This window comes from Pongo abelii, chromosome 10 (assembly GCF_028885655.2).
Source record: "Pongo abelii isolate AG06213 chromosome 10, NHGRI_mPonAbe1-v2.0_pri, whole genome shotgun sequence".
Lineage (NCBI taxonomy): Eukaryota > Metazoa > Chordata > Mammalia > Primates > Hominidae > Pongo > Pongo abelii.
Genome location: NC_071995.2, coordinates 41,182,909 through 41,206,081, shown reverse-complemented (window position 1 = coordinate 41,206,081; position 23,173 = coordinate 41,182,909). Strand labels below are relative to the sequence as shown.

The 23,173-nt window shown below is 37.7% G+C and overlaps 1 pseudogene; it reads left to right on the top strand.

Moving 5' to 3' along the window:
* The first annotated feature begins 467 nt into the window (after positions 1-467).
* On the top strand, positions 468-13,129 carry LOC100443678 (52 kDa repressor of the inhibitor of the protein kinase-like; annotated as a pseudogene).
* The last annotated feature ends 10,044 nt before the right edge of the window (positions 13,130-23,173 follow it).

Here is a 23,173-nt window from a genome sequence, read left to right as displayed (position 1 = left end):
TTGTACTCCCAGTATCTAATGTGCTATTAGACACAGCAGATGTTCAGTTAGTGTTACATGTGAGATTCAATTAATTCTGCTTTGGAGAAGGGAGTAAGAGAAAGCTGGATCTTGAAGATTAAATAAAAGGGATACAGGAGTGGGGAGGCTTTGGGGAGAAAATAATCTAGATATAGTAAGTAGCAGAAGGAAAGAAAAAGACTTGCAAAAAAAAACATAGTGTATTCAAGTAATACACTAAGACTAAGTTGGCTGGAGGCGAGGCTAAAGAATTAGGTGCACAACTAGGTTGTGAAATTTTGTAGGCTATGTTAAGTAGGGTGGACCTTCTCTTTAAGCTAATGGGGAGTAGTTGGAGATTTAAACGAAATCTGAGTGCAGCTGTTAATAGAAGTAAACTGTTCTAGAAAAATAACTCTGATGGTAGGATAGGATGAATTTGAGTAGGGAGTGACCTAGAATCAGTCATGGATGAGGATGAGGACTGGGTTGTTCTACTGGGACAACATGAACTCAAACTAGAAGAAATCAGCGTGGATGGAAGGTGAGCATCAGCATTCTCTAAGCTGATGAGAGGAATCTGGGAGCTCTTGAGATTTGCGGGTGGTGGGACACTGAGAAAACTCCATTGAAGGGATTGTGAGGATGTATGGACAGTGAAAGTATCATCCAAAGAAAGAAAAATTTGTTATAATTGTCTTGATAATTGATCAATTGGTGTCCCCAGTAAGGACTTTATTCTACTTCTGATTTTAGAAAGATGCGTTTTAACATAAGACAATAGAAAAAAAAGAGAATTAAAAAGAAAACCTATCATGCCTAAAGAATCAAAATGGATACAGAAGATAGTTTTTCTTGTCTCCCTGGTTAAAATTCTATAGAATTGTATTATCTCCTCAATTTTAGCTTTTATTCTAGAAGAATTACCACAAACTTCTTATATCAAGTCTCAGAACTATTTTCTAACATTGAATATTGTAGCTTAAACTTTCTGTTCAAAGAAAAATGTTGCAATGGTTATAGGCATGATTATTTTCATAGGTAACTCTGAGAAAGAGAAATAGACATGTTTGAAGATATCCAGTGTTCCTAGTTTAAGTTGGAGTCTGAAGCATTCTCGGTTAGAATCCATAACTCCTATACTCCATAAAGGCCTTCATTGGCTAGTTGGGTGGAAAACAGGCTACAGGACAAAAAGATACCCATTTGCTGCTCTATTTCAAAGTTTCTGTAGCTGTTCTGTAGAGCAGCCTATGTGGGTTCTCTTTAATGCCATTTTTTCAGATCTCTTATGTAATTTTAGTATTGAATGGTTAATGGAAATGAAAGTAACAAAATGCTGTTCTGAATTCAGTAAGACTTTTAAGTGAACTTATATTTTACTAACAGCAATAGCATGTGCACACATTTGACAACACTAGTATTCTACATACCTGTGTGATAGTAGCATTTATTCAGTTGTGCATTTGATTTACCTTATCCCTTTCAGTAACCCCATGACTCTGAAAGGGTTTTTGACTCATGGGTTAGAAATGGATTTGGCTTAACTTCCTTACTTTATAGATAAGGAAACACGTTGAGTAACTTGTAACTTACAAGCAACTTACTTGGGGGTTACTCAAGATTACACAGAGTTTTGAGGGCAGAGGGCGATCTGGAACTCATGACCTTTAAATCAATTAATACAATTCCAAAATACCCCAAAGCATTAATACCTGTTAACGCAAAGGCAAAACTAAACTGTAGTTCTTATGCTAAATTGTATGATACATCAATTCCACTCTTCAGAAGGTAGCCTCAGACTTTAAACTTTCTGGCATGTTTGACATATCGTAATGGACCCAATATTGCTAGTGAATGTTACAAATCATTTTCTTGATTTTCATTATTCAAAAAAATACATAGGGTTTAGAATCTATATTTGATAAATTCCATCTGCTTATCTACATGCCCAAGGACTTGGTACCATGGTTCAGTCTCTTTTGCATTAATTTTTCCTCCTTGAGAAGAGGAAAGATGTAATAAAGAAAATAAAAGCCAGCATAGCTTGGCATCGAGAAAGAGGAAGTGAGAAGGGTCAGAAGGGTACATGTTTGAGATTCTGAACCTATGTATAGATGGCTGTGTTCCACCCATCAGCTGAAGGAGTGTATTTGAAGTGGCATAATAATTAGGTTCAAAAATTTACCCTCAGTGTGCCCTTCAAAGTAAAACCTTGAGTTGAACCTTGGGGCAATTCATTTCAATGGTTTTTCAATCTCTGTAGAATACAGCTGCAGATGGGAAATCTCAAGAGAACTGGTTTTCTCCCCTTTGAGAGCTATAATGCGTATTTTCTGGGTAGAGTGTTGGCGAAAGCAACTTCCCTTTTAATTTCATATCAGTTATTTATTCTTTATGATTAAACTGATACTCAAGATTATTATCAGACCTCATTTTCTCTGAACTTACATTATTATAATAATAATGCAATGTAGGTTTTCTGAACTTACATCTTATTTTTACAAGATAAAGTATCTGGAGACAGAAATTTTAAGTTATATATACATTCTAAACTCTGTGTATTATTTTTTTCAAAAGACAAAATACAGGAAAATAAACACATTGCAAGAATTAAAATGCATATAGCTGTCACTTTATTATACATATCAAATATTTTTCTTGGTTTGCAGATGAGTTTTGCAATTAATATAAGTTTGATTCAGTTGAAATAAAGGTTTGGATAATATTGCCTTTAGAACAAAGTTAATACATGATCGCATATATATCAGACACTCCATATTGTCAATTAAAAAGATCTTAAATCTTTTTAAGGGACATAGATTTAAACAAACAGCCACTTGCTGACACTTCAGCACTTTAGAAGCGTGTGAGAGAATGTAATGTTATGTTCTGGCACAAAGCCAGAATGTTTTGTTTTCTTACCAACATTTTATTTCCTTGAACTCGAAAAGAAGTGACAGGTTATTTTGTCTGTAATGGTGGTTATTTTCAACTTCAAAAACTTTTCTGTGATCTTAAAACCTTATAATTTGTTCACAGTTACAAGTTAATACAAGCACTGAGCAGCATCTGTATGTAATTTTAGCTGAGAGATATAGCGGGAACTTTTAGTCTTTCCAAACATATTTCATTAGACATGTATTGTCTAGAACAAGTCTGCTGCAAGCATAGTACCGAGTTAGCTTACATCCAAATTAGTGTTGGAAATGTGGACTTGTGTGTGTTTTGGGGGCTCTTCAGTGGCATCCTACATCAGTCTCGTTCTCTGTTATGTGGCAAACCGGGAAGGAGGGAGGAAAGACAGAAACATTTGTAATAGAGCTTGTCGTGCCAAGCTTTGTGGTAGTGCCTTCCCATGTGCTGCATCACTGAAATCTGAAGAAAACTCTCAACTCATTTTTGACACTAAAGCTTTTCAGTGTTTCCTTTGCTTGTTGCTATGATGCTCTCTTTTTGGGCTTTCCCTTCCCAGGGAAGTGACTGGCCCTCTCCAACTTTTCTTCTTCCTCCCAGGTATTTATTTCCCTGAAGTATAACTGAAGCTTTCTAGAGATGTGGCATTTAATACAAAGTAGTCTTGGGAGAGGAAAAAAATATTGTGGGCAAGGTGTCTCTTCAGGGCTTCTCAAATTACAGACAGACTAGACCTGCCTTCATGTATGAAAAAAAAATCCCATGGATCATCCTGATGAAATGAAGGGTAGAAAATTTCAAAGAGAAAAAAATTGTTTGTTTGAAAAAGGGTAAAGAAAAATCAAACTGAATTCAGTGTTTTGTTGCAGTCCCAATTATTTTAAAACTATGAAGTTAGGAGGCGTGAAATTTTGTAATGAAATTTGAGAGAGTCTATCGTTTACATGATTTTAGGGTAATTGTGGACAATGTCAACTTAAATGTTACAAATTGGAGAGAAATTATGGGAATTGCATGAATTTTCCAAAAACGCTCCGCTTTCTTACATCCAATCTTTATGTTTGCAGCTGTGTCTTAACTGTGAAAGAAATGATGAAAGCAAATCTTACCTAATAACATTATTAGACAAATTAATTAGGGAAAGTTTGGATGGAGAAGTTTCTTTGTAGAAGTCTGAAGGTGTGTCCTTATCATTTAAAAACAGAACCAGGGATTCTGCTTGTTATTTTCTATGCAAGGTTCTTGCCCACTAGCAATAAGGACAGAGGCTGGGGTGCTTTGAGGTGGCAGCAAAAGGCTGGCAGTGAAAAATATATAACAATGCCACTGTTTCTGTTTCCAATTCTTGCAGCATAGAGCTGGAAAACAAAACGTGCTGCCTTTAATAATTCAACTTTTAAACCTGTTGGTGGTTCAAGACAATTTTGATTTACTTTTATTCCTTGCCTGGTTTTCATCCCAAGGTTTTTGGCTTTTTTTCTCTTCTGCTTTAAGTTTTATTGATTTTTAAGAATCAGTGTGATGATCTAATGCTTTATAAATATTAAGCAGGACTATCTAGTCAGAAATAAGAAACACAAAGAATGATATAAAAATGCCAAATCTAAAATTAAAAAGTCAGCATGAATTTTACAAGGCTTTATGGTTTTATAATGACTCTGTTATCCCACTCTAATGTTTTTTTTTTTTTTTTTTTTTTTTCTTTTATTATTATTATTATTATTATTATACTTTAGGTTTTATGGTACATGTGCGCAATGTGCAGGTAAGTTACATATGTATACATGTGCCATGCTGGTGCGCTGCACCCACCAACTCGTCATCTAGCATTAGGTATATCTCCCAATGCTATCCCTCCCCCCTTCCCCCACCCCACAACAGTCCCCGAAGTGTGATGTTCCCCTTCCTGTGTCCATGTGTTCTCATTGTTCAATTCCCACCTATGAGTGAGAATATACGGTGTTTGGTTTTTTGTTCTTGCGATAGTTTACTGAGAATGATGATTTCCAATTTCATCCATGTCCCTACAAAGGACATGAACTCATCATTTTTTATGGCTGCATAGTATTCCATGGTGTATATGTGCCACATTTTCTTAATCCAGTCTATCATTGTTGGACATTTGGGTTGGTTCCAAGTCTTTGCTATTGTGAATAATGCGGCAATAAACATACGTGTGCATGTGTCTTTATAGCAGCATGATTTATAGTCCTTTGGGTATATACCCAGTCACTCTAATGTTTTAACAGAGTTTTAAAGCTCTATTCTTGCCCATAATCTCTTTTGTAGATAATGAGCTTGACATGCTTTAAATATTTATAGTGGGACTCCAGCATGTTACAGAAAACAAGGCAGCTTCTAGCCTATGCGCTATGAAGCTAGAATCTTCATTAGTGTCACACGTGGTGATAGACTGGAAATAAACAGTCTAAAACAGGCAAGCCTGGTGAGGCTGGATCAGCTAAATGCTGATAAACTTTCACATGTGTCTTACCAATATGTGCTTTATTATATATGTTTGTGTTTTCTTTTTATTCAAAAAAATTTTTGTTTAAACAGCATAAAATGTTAATAAAGAGAATGCAAACAGAAAAATATTCAAGTTGCTACTTTCCTAATAAAACTTTTATTTTCTTTCTCTCTCTCTTCCTCCCTCCCTTTTCCCTCTCGTGCTCTCTCTCTCTCTCACACACACACACACACACACACACACACGCACATCCCTAAGATTGTCCTTTCTGGCCTTCATTCTCCCCTCCTTCAAACAGGCTTTCCCCACATTATGGAGAACACGATGGGTAGCAGCCGCTCCGAGGTTGTAAACATGACAACTTCATGACTCTGAGCAAAGACAGGGCTTCTCTCTACCTTATTCCATATATAATACTCCTACTGAATAATTCCGATTAACCACATCTCAGTCTTATATCTATCCTTGACACCAATCCCTGTTGCTAACACAACAGGATACTGTTGAGATTGTGAGGCTTGTTCGTGTGTCTACAACTGGCAGCCTCACTAGTGTCAAATAGTTGGAGCAGGGAAGAACCAGTTCCCCAAAACAAGGGAGTTGCATTTACTAGAGGAAGGAGAAAGAGGCATGTTCAGCATGCAAAAATGTAGATGGCCACTACATGGAAAATTAAGGATATAGTGAGAAATGAGAATTGCTGGATATGCTGTTTTCCAAGAACTGGTCATAGAATTTCCAGCAGAAAATGACATTATGTTTATTATTTATTCAATTGATATTTATTAATTGTCTACAATTGTAAACTTTTATGTACAGTTTCTTCTGTGTTGTGATATAGGAGTGAGCAGTAGCTAAAACTCAAATTCAAACCCCTTGCCTTGGTGGAGTGGTTTATGAATGCTTCTTGTGACTTTTAGAATGTCCTCACTGCAGCCACATGTGGTTGTTTCTGTAATTCTGAATTCTCTAATTCATCTGATGGCCCTGCTGCTGACACCACAACATCACGGTCACAGCTGCCCTGTTGGTCCCACTTCTTCTGCCTGTACACACACTGACCCCACACACTTTATTGTTCGGTCCCTAACCACATTCATACAAGCTGACTGCTATGACTTGGATTTGTCATCTTCTCCTTGGTATCATGCCCACATTATCACACTTGTCAATACTTTCTCTTTTCCATCACTTTCATCTTCAGCTTAGGTAAGAAACAGCCTTCTTCTCTCCAGTGAAGTAACTCCTAACCAACTCCCAAATAGTATCCCTTGCAATTTTCTAGAGATAAAAACACTTTATTAGGCTCAGTTTTTAAAAATTCTTCACCTGAGGCTTCCAAACCCATTGTTGGGTGCTGGTATTCTCACTATTGTTTGATTCCTTGAGTTCATCCTTGACATACTTCTGCTAGTGCCCCAGTACAGTTCTAGTTCTTCCACACTGGGCACTCAGGTCCATCTCAAGACCTCACTCCCTACAGAGTGAGAGGTTTGTTTGACCCTGTATTTGTTCAAGGGTCTCAGAAACTTCTTTCAAGTGGGCTCTTTAGTTTGCATGCAACTAGAATCTTCCAAGTTCTTTTCTTTTATTCCTTGATATGTTGGAAATTTACAGTGGATGTACATTTTGGGCTTTGCCTGATGCCCATGCTCCACAACTATAATATAAAACAGAATGAAATAAGATCAAAACCAAAAGAATACAGAAAAGGTCAAGGGAATGCAGGCTAAGGACTAACTGATTCCAACTGTGGGAATCAGGTAACAATTTTAAGAAGAGGTGATATTTGAGCTGAGCTTTGAAGAGTGGGTTGGATTTTGATTGGGGGTATGGAAACACTTCAGATTGAGAGACTGACATAGAGAGTTGTGACACCCATGGCCAGTTTGGGGAAATAAAACTGCATGGTCACAGAACTTTGGGGGAACGAAACGTATTCCTAAAGATCCTTTAAAATGTTCCCCTTCAAAGTGGCTCCTAATACTATTCAAAATGCTTTTTTGCTGGAAAGTGAATAAAAGGAAAAGATTATTGAGTCCCATATATGAATACTGAAGAGTTCAGTCTTAATTGGGAGGGGCCAGGTATCTGAGCAAGTAAGCAATATTTTCTTTTCTGGGTTTTTGTTTGTTTGTTTGTTTTTGTTTTTGAGATGGGGTCTCACTTTTGTCCCCCAGGCTGAAGTGCAGTGGTGTGATCATGGCTCACTGCAGCCTCGACTTCCTGGGCTCAGGAATTCTCCCACCTCAGCCTCCTGAGTAGCTGAGACTACAGACCTGGCTAATTTTCTTTGTCTTTTGTACAGATGCATTTTTACCATGTTGCCCAGGCTGGTCTTGAACTCCTGGGTTCAACTCCTGCCCACCTTGGCCTCTCAAAATGCTGGGATTAGAGACGTGAGTCACAGCGTCTGACCTGGAGGCAATATTTTCTTAAAAAATATTGACAGCATTGAAAATGTTGCATAAAGAGCTGCTAGAGGCCGGGTGCGGTGGCTCATGCCTGTAATCCCAGCACTTTGGGAGGCCGAGGCGGACGGATTACGAGGTCAGGAGATCGAGACCATCCTGGCTAACATAGTGAAACCCCATCTCTACTAAAAATACAAAAAAAATTAGCCAGGCGTGATGGCGGGCGCCTGTAGTCCCAGCTACTGGGGAGACTGAGGCAGGAGAATGGCCTGAACCCGGGAGGCATAGCTTGCAGTGAGCCGAGATTGCGTCACTGCACTCCAGCCTGGGTGACAGAGCCAGACTCTGTCTCAAAAAAAAAAAAAAAAAAAAAAAAAAGAGCTGCTAGAATGGGGATAAGGAGACCAGCCAAGAAACCACTGCAAATTAAGAGGAAAGCAGTTGGTTAAACAGGCTGAATTCAAAGAGAGCTGATCAGAAAATAATTTCGGAGGTCAATAGGAGGAAAACGACTGCTGTTTGACGGAAGCTTCTGCTGTTATCTGGCTGCTGGGGCCTTCTGTAGGGCAGATGCCCAAATACTGCTTTCTTTGATGCAGGCTCTTTTTGGACTACCTCTGAGATACACATCTAAAGGCTTTGGGAACTTCTACATTATCATTCTCTGTCATAGGTGATACTCTCTCTAGCTTACTTTGCAGGGCAACCTTCAGTTTTTCAGGCCTCTGTCTTGGAGGTAGACCCTATACAACCTTTCTCTCCTGGTACCCCGTTTCCCAGGAGACAACTCTCTTAGGCAGGTGTTAAGCAGACAACTCTCTCAGACTGGAGTCAGGCTTATTTCAATGACATTCATTTGGTACCCCAGAACTCATGCAGACTAGTCCTGCGAAACTCTGGAAATGCAAGCTGGCCATTCCCACTCCTTCCCTTTCCTCTCTATTCACTTAGCAATCAAAGGCAACTGCAATCATATGCCACCCTCAGACTGCTCCATGTGAGAGCCACATACCTAGACCCTCTGCTCTCCAAACTCCATGGATTCATTAGGTTCTCTCAAAGACTATCGTGCTTCATTCTTGAAATAGCCTTGGATGATCCAAATAGTTTATGTAGCTTAGAAAGCATCCAGCTAGAGAATGAGATGCCATCTGAATGTTCCAACCAATCTATCCAAAGATTCCCCTCTGTTCTCTATCACTGGAGATGCATCCTGCAAATTCCCTTAGAAGGAACTTCTCTCCAAAGAATCTTAGGCGATTGCTTGTCACGTAGTAATATTTAGCAACCATTACTTGTTCTGTGTGTAGTATTCTTTGAAGTTCTACGTGTGTGGTGGTGTTTGCTCTTTATTCGTTTCATATTATAATATTGGGGAGTAATGAAGAGTATTAAGAATTAAGAATTTCTTCCAAATATCTGAGTTAAAAATATATCCTCTACTTAAGTGATATCTGCACTCTCATGTATATTGCATTGCTATTCACAATGGCCAAGATTTGGAAGCAACCTGTGTCCATCAACAGTTGAATGGTTAAAGAAAATATTGCACTTATACGCAATGGAATACTGTTCAGCCATAAAAAAGAAAGAGATTCAGTCATTTGCAACAACGTGGATAGAACTGGAGGTCATTATGTTATATGAAATAAACCACCCTTTTACTGACTGGATGTCTCTCTTTTTGCCCAAGACCAATCCATCTACCACTTCGCAGGATACTATCTTTACTCCTGTTTCATTCCTGAAACTTCAACTGCTCCTTCTCTATTCCATTGGCTTTTAAATATTCTCAAGACACTTTTATCTTTAAAAAGTTCTTCAACCATATGTCTCCCAGAGCTCATGCTCTCTCCGTAACTCAGTTTCTGAAATACGTGTCTGTGCTCATTGTGTCAACCTGCCTTGCTTCCCAGTGTATGATCTACTCATTTCACACTAATAGGTCCACTGACATCATGGATGATTCTCTTTTTGTGAAATCCAGCAGATATTATCACTCTTCATTTTATTTTAGCTCTTCCCCATTCTTAGTTGACTAATGGTCCTTCCAGAAATATTCTGCCTCTTAAGTAATCCAATTTTAACTCATATTTTAACCTTTTCCTCAATTTTTTAAAGATAGCATCTTAAAATGAACCATCCTAGCAGCTTTAATGAAACAACAAGCTGGAAGAATTTTTTTTCCATATTCCAGTGTGATAAACCAATCCCACAGAGGTGAGTATATCCTTATACGTGTTCCCATATTTAAAACAAAGAGAGAGAGAAAAACAGGGAGAAAGAGGGGAAGGGGAGATTGCAAATAGATATCCTCAATATGCTTCATTTAGGAGCTACTCTGGAAAAAACAAAACCCTGACAACTGTATGAAATCAAAACAGAGACACAGTAAGAGAGAGAGGATTTAAGTAAATTCACATGTGGTACTTTGTAACAAAAATTGCAGAATCATGGCTGATAGTTGTGGTTTGGGCTCTCCTCCTACATTCACTATAGCTTACATTAGATGAGAAAAAGTATAAATAAGAATAATCAATAAATATTTTGATGCGGTGAGGTCTGATCCGCAATCATGGTGAACCACTCAAAAATAGATGACTGAGCCTGCCGCTCCTTATCTTGTATTTATTCAAGGAAATGGGAATCTAGGTATTTTCAATGTTTACAAGTTTATATGGCACAAGCTCAGTGTGTCTGTGAAAACTTCTGTTTTCTTCTGGAAGAATCAAGAAAAGATGGTGTTGAGAGATGACAATATCTGGTCTGCGTTGAAGCAACATTTCTATTTTGTATACAAACAATCTTTGTGTATTATTCTTAGCATCATCTCAAAGCACAGGGAAAGTTACAATAGCACTTATTTATACAAAAGCATGAAAGTAGGCTTCTCGCCTGCCCGCCCCTCCCCCGCGCGTGGGCCCTGAAGAGCCGGCCGGCCAGCCTGGCTCCCCTCTCTGGCACCGACGGGCGGGCGTACTCCCCTGAGGAGGCGGGGATGGCAGGGCTGGGCCAGCCGGCGGGCGGGCTACGGTGCCGAACTTCTGCGCTGCCCTCAACCGCATGCGGAAGAGCACACAGTCCGACCTGGCCTTCTTCAGGTTCCCGCGGTACCCGGCCAGATGCCAGAAGTGGGTGGAGAATTGTAGGAGAGCAGACTTAGAATATAAAACACATGATCAGCTAAATAAACGTTATCGATTATGTGCCAAACATTTTGCGACCTCTATGATTTGTAGAACTAGTCTTTATAGGACAGTTCTTCGAGATAATGCAATATCAACAATATTTGATCTTACCAGTCATTTGAACAACCGACATAGTAGACACAGAAAACGAATAAAAAACTGAGTGAAGACGAAATCAGGACACTGAAACAGAAAAAAAATTGATGAAACTTCTGTTCTGAGCAGGAACAAAAACATAAAGAAACCAACAATAGCAATGCTCAGAACCCCAGTGAAGAAGAGGGTGAAGGCAAGATGAGGACATTTTGCCTCTAACCCTTGAAGAGAAGGAAAACGAAGAATACCTAAAATCTCTATTCGAAATCTTGATTCTGATGGGAAGGAAAAACATACCTCTGGATGGACATGAGGCTGATGAAATCCCAGAAGGTCTCTACTCCAGATAGCTTTCAAGCACTGCTGGAGTGCCGGATAAATTCTGGTGAAGAGGTTCTGAGAAAGCGGTTTGAGACAACAGCAGTTAAAACGTTGTTTTGTTCAAAAACACAGCAGAGGCAGTTCTAGAGATCTGTGAGAGCTGTATTCGAAAAGAAACTCTCAGGGAAGCGAGAGACTCACACTTCTTTTCCATTATCATTGACGACGTAGTGGACATCAGGGGAAGAGCACCTACCTGTGTTGGTGAGGTTTGTTGATGAATCTCATAAACTAAGAGAGGAATTTGTAGGCTTCCTGCCTTATGAAGCTGAAGCAGAAATTTTGGCTGTGAAATTTCACACTATGATACCTGAGAAGTGGGGATTAAATATGGAGTATTGTCATGACCAGGCTTACATTGTGTCTAGTGGATTTTCTTCCAAAATGAAAATTGTTGCTTCCAGACTTTTAAAGAAATATCCCTAAGCTATCTACACAATCTACTCTTCCTGTGCCTTAAATATGTGGTTGGCAAAATCAGTACCTGTTATGGGAGTATCTGTTGCATTAGGAACAATTGAGAAAGTGTGTTCTTTTTTCCATCGATCACCGCAACTGCTTTTAGAACTTGACAACGTAATTTCTGTTTTTTATTTTTGGTTTTTTATTTTTATTTTTTTTCAGAATAGTAAAGAAAGGGGTAAAGAACTGAAGGAAATCTGCCATTCTCAGTGGACAGGCAGGCCTAACGCTTTTGAAATTTTAGTGGAACTCCTGCAAGCACTTGTTTTATGTTTAGATGGTAGAAATAGTGACACAAATATTAGATGGAATAACCAAGCATTTGTACTCTGCAGTGCAGTAACAGATTTTGATTTCATTGTTACTATTGTTGTTCTTAAAAATGTCCTATCTTTTACAAGAGCCTTTGGGAAAAACCTCCGGGGGCAAACCTCTGATGTCTTCTTTGCAGCCGGTGGCTTGACTGCAGTACTGCATTCACTCAATGAAGTGATGGAAAATATTAAAGTTTATCATGAATTTTGGTTTGAGGAAGCCATAAATTTGGCAACCAAACTTGATATTCAAATGAAACTCCCTGGGAAATTCCGCAGAGCTCACCAGGGTAACTTGGAATCTCAGCTAACCTCTGAGAGTTACTATAAAGAAATCCTAAGTGTCCGAACAGTAGAGTACATTATTCAGGAACTTAAAGATATATTCTCAGAACAGCACCTCAAAGCTCTTAAATGCTTATCTCTGGTACCCTCAGTCATGGGACAACTCAAAGTCAATATGTTGGAGGAACACCTTTATAGTAGTGCTGACCTTTATAGTAGTGACTTACCCAATCCCAACATGCTCTCAGCCGAGCTTCATTGTTGGAGAATCAAATGGAAACACAGGAGGAAAAATATACAGCTTCCATCCACCATCTATGAAGGCCTCCACATGCCTGACATTAATTTTTTTCCTAATGTGTATGCATTGCTGAAGGTCCTGTGATGAAGGTTGAGAATGAGCAGTATGAAAACGGATGAACGCGTCTTAAGGCCTATTTGGGGAACACTTTGACAGACCAAAGGTCAAGTAACTTGGCTTTGCTTAACATAAATTTTGATATAAAACATGACCTGGATTTAATGGTGGACACATACGTTAAACTCTATACAAGTAAGTCAGAGCTTCCCACAGATAATTCAGAAACTGTGGAAAATATCTAAGAGACTTTTAAAGATAGGCTTTCCTGGCCGGACGCGGTGACTCACGCCTGTAATCCCAGCACTTTGGGAGGCCGAGGCGGGTGGATCACGAGGTCAGGAGATCGAGATCATCCTTGCTAACACGGTGAAACCCCTTCTCTACTAAAAATACCAAAAGAATTAGCTGGGCGTGGTGGCGGCATGCGCCTGTAATCCCGGCTACTCAGGAGGCTGAGGCAGGGGAATGGCCTGAACCCGGGAGGCGGAGCTTGCAGTGAGCTGAGATTGCGCCACTGCACTCCAGCCTGGGTGACAGAGCAAGACTGTCTCAAAAAAAAAAAAAAAAAAAAAAAAATGGCTTTCTCGTATTTGATATTTGGAAGAAAAGCCATAAGGTGTATGTAGGCCACTTAATCACTAAATATCTTTGCCTATAGGACTCCACTGAATACATTAGCCATTGATAATCTACCTGTTTAAATGGCCCCTGTTTGAACTCTCATGCTTTGAGGACCCATCTGTTCTTCCAGAAGAGAACACTGAAAGTGCCATGTTTCCTTCTGCGTGATCTCTGCTAGCGGCACTCTGGAATTGTTTTAGCTAAGTCATTTTAGACATAGCATTTATTATCACTGTGGATCTCTACTCGTTGGGTGTTATGAATTCTTTGAAGAAATATATTTTGAAGAGGTAAGGGAGGAAGGAATACATTTTATAAAATGTTACAGTGAAGCCCACAGTTGACCTTTGACTAATAGGAGTTTTAAGTATGTTAAAAATCTATACTGGACAGTTAAAAGAAATTACCAGAGAAAAGCTTGTGAGCTCTCCAAACAAGGACTTCAGTGTAGATTTTGTCTTTCTCAAATGAACTTAAAGGAACAAACAAAAGTTAAAGTTTGAATGGAAGAGCCTGTTGTTTTTCCACATCTCGTTGTTGCTGTTTACATTCCTTTGTGGAGCCTACATCTTCCTAAGCTTTTTAGCAGGTATATGTTGAACTCTTCTGTTTCATGGCAAAGACAGAATCGGAGGCCATGGATACTGACAACTGATTTGTTGTTTTTTTTCTGTCTTTTTCCATGACTCTTATCTACTGCCTCATCTTGATTTATAAGCAAAACCTGGAAAACCTACAAAAATAAGTGTTGAGGTTTATCTAGAAAAATATGGAAAATATTACTGTTATTTTGGGTGAAGAAAATCAATTTTGTGTAGTTTATTTCAATCTAAATAAAATATGAATTTTGTTTAAATAAACAAACAAAAACCATGAAAGTAAAGAAACACTATGTAAGGCATCCCTTTGGCTGATGTGTTTTCAAAGTAATTCCTGTGAATTTGAATTTATTTATCTTAATTTATTTATTGGAATTTATCTCATTTTAATTTTTGTAAAAAGTACATTCCTTTACATAAAATATAATTTTGATCTCGATTTGTGAGGGTGAGAATATTCAGTAATAGAAATCCTGCACTTTGATAAGTTCATTTCAGTTTTTTAAATGATCCTAATACTTAAGTCTCTATATATGTGTGCAGTGTAAAATGCTGGAACAAAAGAAGTCAGTGTGCATAACCTACAAAATTTCTCAAAAGAAACCATGTAATGCACCCTTTTCTCTCTAAGCTGTTTGTAAAGCTTTATTGACTACATGTAATTCATCTGAGCTTAGTAGGCCTCTTTTGGATACCAAAATATTGATTTCAGCTTTTTATTTCTACCTTACTTTGTTTCATCAAGGAATAAGGTATTTCTTGAAGCTCCTATATAATATCCCAAAGTGCAACATCTAATTTTTGCTACCCTCCCTTCATAGTGAAGATTCAATATTTATATTGTCCTTCTTTAGCCTGAAACCTCTTCCCTTCCCAGGTGGTCTTGTATATTTTATACTTTATTCTAAATCATAAAATTATAGAAAAATAAAATGTTGGGTGTGTAAACGGTCACAGAAGTTATCCAGTCCAATCTTCTCATTTTACAGGTAAGAGAACAGAGACCTTAAAAGGAGAAGAGGTTTGACATACATGTTCTTTGGTGTGACAATGTCTTGAGTATCACTCTTACTAGGCTATATTGGTTATAAATAGTTATTATTTTTGAAAAAATGTGGTGAAGTATACTGGAATGAGAAAGCCTGTATGAATTTTTGCTCAGAGTCAGCAAATCCCTGCTCCTTAGTGCAGGCATTTACTTTGCTCTTTGCAAACATATTAGAGAGTCTTATATTTAAACCATTCAATCATTATCATGTTAGCCTGATGGATTTCCAGGCACCTCCCCAGCTAGAACAGAGTTGTAATTTTAGCTCCTCCCATGGCTTCCAGAGTTTTGTAACTTAAACTGGATAGGGAGAGAGCATCTCCTTTCTTCTTCTATCCTTGGAACAATGTCTTCCCTTCCTTCATTGGCTTGCTAAAGTCTCCTTGCCTTTTTTTTCTCCCTGTGTTGGTGGTGTTCCACCTTATTTGTCATTCAGTCAGGTCACTGGGGCAAACTCCAAGAGTGGCTCCTGTGTTCTCTAACCTTCTGCCATTTTTTTTTTCCTAGCAAAACCCTCTACTAGTTAAATGCCATATAATGTCGATTTTTTGTTTAACGCCTCCTTAAAATACAATTATTTTTGCTTTTTCTCAATACAATATATCTTTGCCTTAGTGTAGAATTAAAAAAAAATCTTAGTGGTAATAATTCTTTTAACCTTTTCTACCCGTAACAGACTGCTAAAATTTTGTCTCAGTAGCAAATTGAAATGCATAATATACTACTTGAATACTTTGTATAGAAGGAAGCACTTTACTTATATGGCCCTTAAACCATAGATATCAAGAACTTATTTTCCAGAACATTTTGCCAAAAGACAAATTTCAGGAGCAAGACACATCATTTCATTATGCTTTGTACAATTCCAATATAAAGACCATTTAAACAGAAACAATGGTATAATTGTTTAGAAAAATGTATTTCCTTTAAAGCAGTTGACTATTCCACTTATATTTCATTTTTCCTGGACTAGAAACATCACTCTGTATAGAAGTCAATTGATGTATTTTGTGTGAATCCATTGTGTCAGAAAAAATACTTCTACTAAATAATCCTATAATACTGTACAACAGGATATAGACCTTAATATGCAAAATGGTGTAAAAGGTCAAGAAGTTTCAAACAAAATAGAAAATGATGATTAGACCCATCAGGAGTCTCACATTCTCTTGAATAAACTTAGCAGCACTACATATTTTAAAAGAAAACTAATGAATCATTAATGAATCCCTCAAAATCAAGGGAAAGTTATTAATTTCCTTTTCTCTTTCTTTATTTTTTAACTCATGAGTTAAGCGCCATGTTGTTGACAATGTATTTTAATTAAATGCAAACATGTTCTTTGGAGGAAATATAAAGAAAAATTGAATACATTGTTAAGTGACTCATAAATAGCAATAGATCATATTTTTGTCAGAATTTTCCTGATATTTTTGGATTGTGAGAGTCTAGTTGTAGGCTCCAATTTTTGTATTAAATTGTGTCTGGAAATAAATATTTACCCTCAAAGATTATTTTAACGTTTAATTACCTGAGGTTCTTTTAAGCTTTTCCCATATAGTAAAAAAAAGTGTTTTCAATATTAACATATTAAATAAAAATACAGTATTACATACCCACACATGGCAAAATGAACATAAGAGTGCAGAGGTATAAACTTTCACAAAGCAACCCACCTGTACAACTAAAATCCAGATCAAGAAACAGAATGCTTCTACCGTCTTAGAAAATCCCTTAACTTCACTCTAATCTCTATTCTTTGCATCCCAAGGGTTAGCAAGTACCTGGACTTCTAATGACATAGAGTATTTTTCTCTGTTCTTGCATATTGTATAGATAGAGAATCATGCAATATATATATCCTTTTTTGTGGGGTCTGGGTCTCTCTCTAAACAGTTTCTTTGTGACATTCATTTATATTGTTGCATGTAACTGCAGATTTTACATTTTCATTCTGTCTAGTATTCCATTGTGCACATATACCACAATTTCTTGATCTTTTCTACTGATGATTGGCTTTTGGGTAGTTTTTAGGTTTAGCTCAAACTGGTTGTAGCAATTTGCATCCCCACTCAGCAGTGTCTGAGAGCTCCAGTTGCACCGTGTCGTTGCCACCATTTGATATTATCCATCTTTTAAATTTATTCAGCCTGTGGGTATGTGCTTTTTTTGTTTGCATTATCTTGATTAATGATTTTGAGTAAATTTTCCAATGTTTATTTACTATTTTTATATCCTGTTTGTGAAATGTCTTTTAAAGTCTTTTGACTATATTTATTGTTTTGTTGTCTTTTATTTAATGTAGAGGAGCCTTTACTAATATGTTCTGGATACAAATCTTTGTTAGATAAATAGGTCTCCCACACTTTTCACTCTCTTGACAGTGACTTAAAATAGTTCTTAATTTTCCTATAATCCCATGTATTATTTTTCCTTTAGAAATCCCATGTCTTATTTTTTCCTTTGTTTCTCTATTTAGAAATAAGTTCTTTGTCATTTTATATAATTACAAATAATTTCTCCAACATACTTCTCTCTCTCCAAATGGTATATTTTGATGCACAGAGGTTCTTAATTTTACTGTAATCCGGTTTATCATTTTTGGTTGACAGTTTTGAATCTTTCTAAATAAATTTTTACCTATTCCCAAGGCCCATATGTTATCTTACATTTTCCTTAAAAGCTCTATTCTTTTTCTTTCACATATAAATCTGCAATTCATCTGGAATTGATTTATGGGTATGCTGTGAAGTAGGGAATCGTATTTTAATTTTTATTACATAAAGAATACATATTCATTGTAGAGAAAGCAGAATGTTCTACCACCCAAGACTATCACTCTGACACTGTGATTTGTATATTTCTACACACTGCTATTGTTATTACCTTTTAGTTTTGTTACATAATGGTATTGATGTAAAAGATATTCTTTTTTTTTTTTTTTCTCTCAGTTATATAAACTAAGACTAAGAAGCCTATTTCTTTTTCTTAAAAAGTCACCCTCCTGGTCCATGATAAAAAACAAAATGAAACAAAACAAAATGTCTCTAAGTTAATGTGAATGCCTTCTTATTTTGTTTCACATTTTTTGTTTCTTTGTTTGTTTTTTTGAGACAGAGTCTCACTCTGTTGCCCAGGCTGGAGTACAGTGGTGTGATCTTGGCTCACTGCACTCTCCACCTCCTGGGTTCAAACGATTCTCTTGCCTCAGCCTCCCCAAGTAGCTGGGATTACAGGCACCTGCCACCATGCCCAGCTAATTTTTGTATTTCTACTAGAGATGGAGTTTTGCCATGTTGGCCAGGCTAGTCTCTAACTCCTGAACTCAGGTGATCCACCCGCCTTGGCCTCCCAAAGTGCTGGGACTACATGCATGAGCCACTGCACCTGGCCTGTTTCACATATTACAGGCTAACTTCTCAAGCAGACTTTTGAGTTTTCCTTCTCCTATGGCAAACTTTCCCATCAAAGTCAGTTAAACACATTATCTTTAGAATCATGAGGGCCTGTAGTTTATTTTCTAACTCTTTCATTTTTGCTTGTATTTTTATTAATTCCTGCATTCTATTTTACATGATTTTTTAACCAACATTTTGGTTATTGGCTGAATTAATTTTTCATTCCTTTTAAAAAATTATCTAAAAATTTAAGGTAATAAATTTTCTTCTGAGTCCTGTTGTATCTCTATCCCATTTGTTCTGATGTGTAGCTTTTCATTATTGCTGATTTTTTTTCTTTTCTTATTTTCTTATTTTTTTTGTGTGATGGAGTTTTGCTCTTGTCGCCCAGGCTGGAGTACAATGGCCCGATCTAGGCTCACTGCAACTTCCGCCTCCCCGGTTCAAGCGATTCTCCTGCGTCAGCCTCCTGAGTAGCTGGGATTACAGGCATCGGCCACCATGCCCAGCTAATTTTTGTATTTTTAGTAGAGACGGGGTTTCACCATGTTGGCCAGGGTGGTCTCGAACTCCTGACCTCAAGCAATCCGTGTGCCTTGGCCTCCTAAAGTGCTGGAATTACAGGCGTGAGCCACCGCGCCTGGCCTATTGATGATTGTCTAAAACAATGTTCAAAATATGCATACAAACATGCACATGGATACAATGCATTTCTACTTGCAAGCAGAAAGTAGAAAATGTTTGCATTTTCTACTTGACTCGAGTTGTTTTAAAACTCCCTCTGAGGGCCCGGCGCGGTGGCTCATGCCTGTAATCCCAGCACTTTGGGAGGCCGAGGCGGGTGGATCGTGAGGTCAGCAGATCGAGACCATCCTGGCTAACACAGTGAAATCCCGTCTCTACTAAAAATACAATTAGCCGAGTGCTGTGGCGGGTGCCTGCAGTCCCAGCTACTCGGGAGGCTGAGGCAGGAGAATGGCGTGAACGCAGGAGGCAGAGCTTGCAGTGAGCCGAGATTGCGCCACTGCAGTCCACAGTCTGGCCTGGGCAACAGAGCGAGACTCCGTCTCAAAAAAAAACAAAAGCGATAACAACAACAACAACAACAACAAAAAACCTCTGAGGCCAGGCGCAGTGGCTCATGCCTGTAATCCCAGAACTTTGGGAGGCCGAGGTGGGCGGATCATGAGGTCAGGAGTTTGAGACCAGCCTGACCAATATGGTGAAACCCTGTCTCTACTAAAAATACAAAAATTAGTCGGTGGTGGTGGTACGCACCTGCAATCCCAGATACTCAGGAGGCTGAGGCAGGAGAATCACTTGAACCCGGGAAGCGAAGGTTGTAGTGAGCCGAGATCAGGCCACTGCACGCTAGCCTGGGCGACAGAGCGAGACTCCATTTCAAAAAACAAACAAACGAACAACAAGAAAATCTCCCTCTGAAGAAAACCTTTAGTTTTCCTGCTTTTTTTTAGTTTATTACACTGTAATCAGAGAATGTTAGCTAAACTAGTTCTACTTTTTGGAATTTATGAATGTTAAACAAAAAGTCTAGACACAACTATTTTATTAGTTATACTATAAAGGTTGTTTACATTCTCATTCATATTCTTGCCCTTTTACCCTGTCATGAAATGGTGGGTATGAATTAAAAACTCCTACTACTAGTCTATTCTTTCCTATATTTCCTACTACTTTCCTGCTACTGCTAGTCTATTCTTTCCTATATTTCCTTATAATGCTTGCAATTTTTGCTACATGGAGGTGGTTGCTATGCTATGCACTTATATACATACTCATAACTGCCATATATTTATTAATTTTTCATTTCACTCTGTAACATTTGGATTGGTTCAGTACCCAACACTGATTTCAGTCTTAGCTGTAAGTTAAAATTTTTCAAAACTGTTTATCATTCCTTTTGCCCTAATTTACCCATTCTTTGGTTGGTTGCCTTTTGGCCTTCAGGAAAATATTCTTTGAGTTCTTGCAGATTCAAAACTGTTTGTCTATAGTCTGTAGTTGAAAGACAGTTTTGCTGGATAGAATCCTCAACTCATATTTCTTTCCTTGATATACATTAAAGGTTGTATCCTTAATACACAGTAAGAATCTTATTTGGATGTTGAATGCCTTCTGATGTCTTCTGCTGTTAAATGTTGCTGTGAAGAAATATGAATATGACCTATGACTTTTTCCTCATAAATAATATTTATCTTGCCTGGCTAGGAAGAAAATTAATCTTTATTTTAAAGCCCGGTAGTTTTACTAGGAAATGTCTTTATGTTAACCATTCTTGGTCAATTTCTTTCTACCTAGTGTGTTTGTCAAATATGAAAATTTAAGTCTTTCATTTTAACAAAAGCACTCTTGAATTATACCTTAAAATTTGTTCTGTTCATTTTTTTTTTGTTCTTCAGCGACTTCTCCCAACATGTATATGTGGATCTCCAATGTATATCTTTTATTTATATTTATCTCCCTATCTCCCTAGTCTGTTCCTCTCTCTCCCTCTCTTCTTCCCTCCCCTCCCCTCCCCTTCCTTTCCATTCCTTTCTTCCCTCCTCTGTTTATTTTCATTTCAATGTGGTCAGTTTCCCATTTTCTCCATATTCCTTATTGTGTTTTTCATATTGCCTATTTTCCCTTGTGCAAGTTTCAACTTATTTTGTTAGGATAATTTCCCCTCTCTACTTCTTTTCTGAGTTCTTCCGGATCATATTTTATTTCTTTCTGTTGTCTTTCTATATCTTCCCAGAGTTCCTATGTTTCTGTTTTGAGGTCTTACTTCAAAAGTAGTCCCTTCATTAATTTTTTAAAAAATCCATGACAAAATGTTTGGTGATGACTTTTATTTGCTCCATGGCAACCTGTTTGCAGTGTTCTTTCACCTGTAGGTAAGTTTTGATGTTCCTTCCCATGTTTGTTTCTTATAATACATTTTTATTTATTAAACGCAATCAATAAAAAATAAAACATCCTTCTTTCAGCCAGAACCGCCATCTTCCAGTAATTCACCAAAATAACGAACACAAAGGGAAAGAGGAGAGGCATCTGATACACGTTTTCTAGGCCTTTTAGAAAACATGGAGTTGTTCCTTTGGCCACATATACGCGAATCTATAAGAAAGGTGATATTGTCGACATCAAGGTAATAGATACTGTTCAAAAAGGAATGCCCTAAAAGAGTTACCATGGCAAAACTGGAAGAGTCTACAATGACACTAAGCATGCTGTTGGCATTGTTGTAAACAAGTTAAGGGCAAGATTCTTGCCAAGAGAATGAATGTGCGTATTGAATACATTAAGCACTCTTAAGAGTTGAGATAGCTTCCCGAAATGCGTGAAGGAAAATGATCAGAAAAAGAAGGAAGCCAAGGAGAAAGATACCTGGGTTCAACTGAAGTGCCAGCCTGCTCCATTCAGAGAAGCACGCTTTGTGGGAACCAGTGGAAAGGAGCCTGAGCTGCTGGAACCTATTCCCTTGATTAATGGTTCCTTATGAGTTATTTATATTCCCTATTAATTCATGGCATAATAGGTGTTAAAAAAATACCTCCGGACTGTAAAAGTGTTTCTCTTCATTGAGTAGAAGTGTGGTGTCCTCCTCCCCCAAAGAAACATTTAAAGTAAATTTTAATTGTGTCCTAATTCATTATGTAATGTCTTTACTATTCAAATTTAAAGTATTTCTTGCTGAAAGATGTGAGGTAGCTTATTGTGCAACACATTACTCAATTGGTTAGAAAATGGTCAGGAATTATTTATGAAACATTTGTACAGGTTTGAAGATAGTCCCTCTAAATCATCATGGAACAAATAATATAATTTATAAAATAAAATAAAACATCCTTGAATTAACTGGATTTTCTTGGACTAGCTATTTATTGAGGCTGAGAGGTGTAGACTAGCCTTCTAGCCTCTGTAGTTCTCTGCTGTTACAGAGACAGAGTGTTTCTTCCAGCTCTGCTCCTCTTTGTTATTATTTGCATAGCTCACTTCCTCTGCTTTTCTGGTCAAAATTTGCTCCAAGAGGACTTCTGCTGGCAGCATGCTCATGTGCTCAATCTACGATATTCCACAGATGGAATATAACTTTCACAAAACAAGGTTAACACTCACCTTCGGCAAACACATTTTTTTTTTCTTGTGTAACTTGACATCTGCCTCTGCTAAGCCTCTTTGCTCCTCTCTGGATAGTTTACTTCTCCATATGGTTTCTACCTCATTTGTTTATGGTAGCCGTTATGTGATCTGGGAGTTATCCCTCTTCTTTAAAAAAAAAAAATTTTCCAGGAAGTGAGAGTGAACTATTCTGGTATATATAGTAATATTCATCTTTTAAATTAATTTCTTTATATTTCATCTATATGAAGAATTACCATCCTAAAAAATAGTGCACATGCACGTGAAGTAACTGTGGAACAACAGGGAAAGAATCACCCAGAAGAATTAGAGGTAACAGTGCCTCTGGCTATTACAAAGCCAGGAACAGTCTGTTTTTGCTAACTACATTGGGAAGCCTTTTGATTCATGGGCATTGGATAGAGTACACAGAGGGTCTTGCCTTAGTAGTAGAAGATAATGAGCCCTAGACTGAGCCCTGCTTTACTCTTGCTT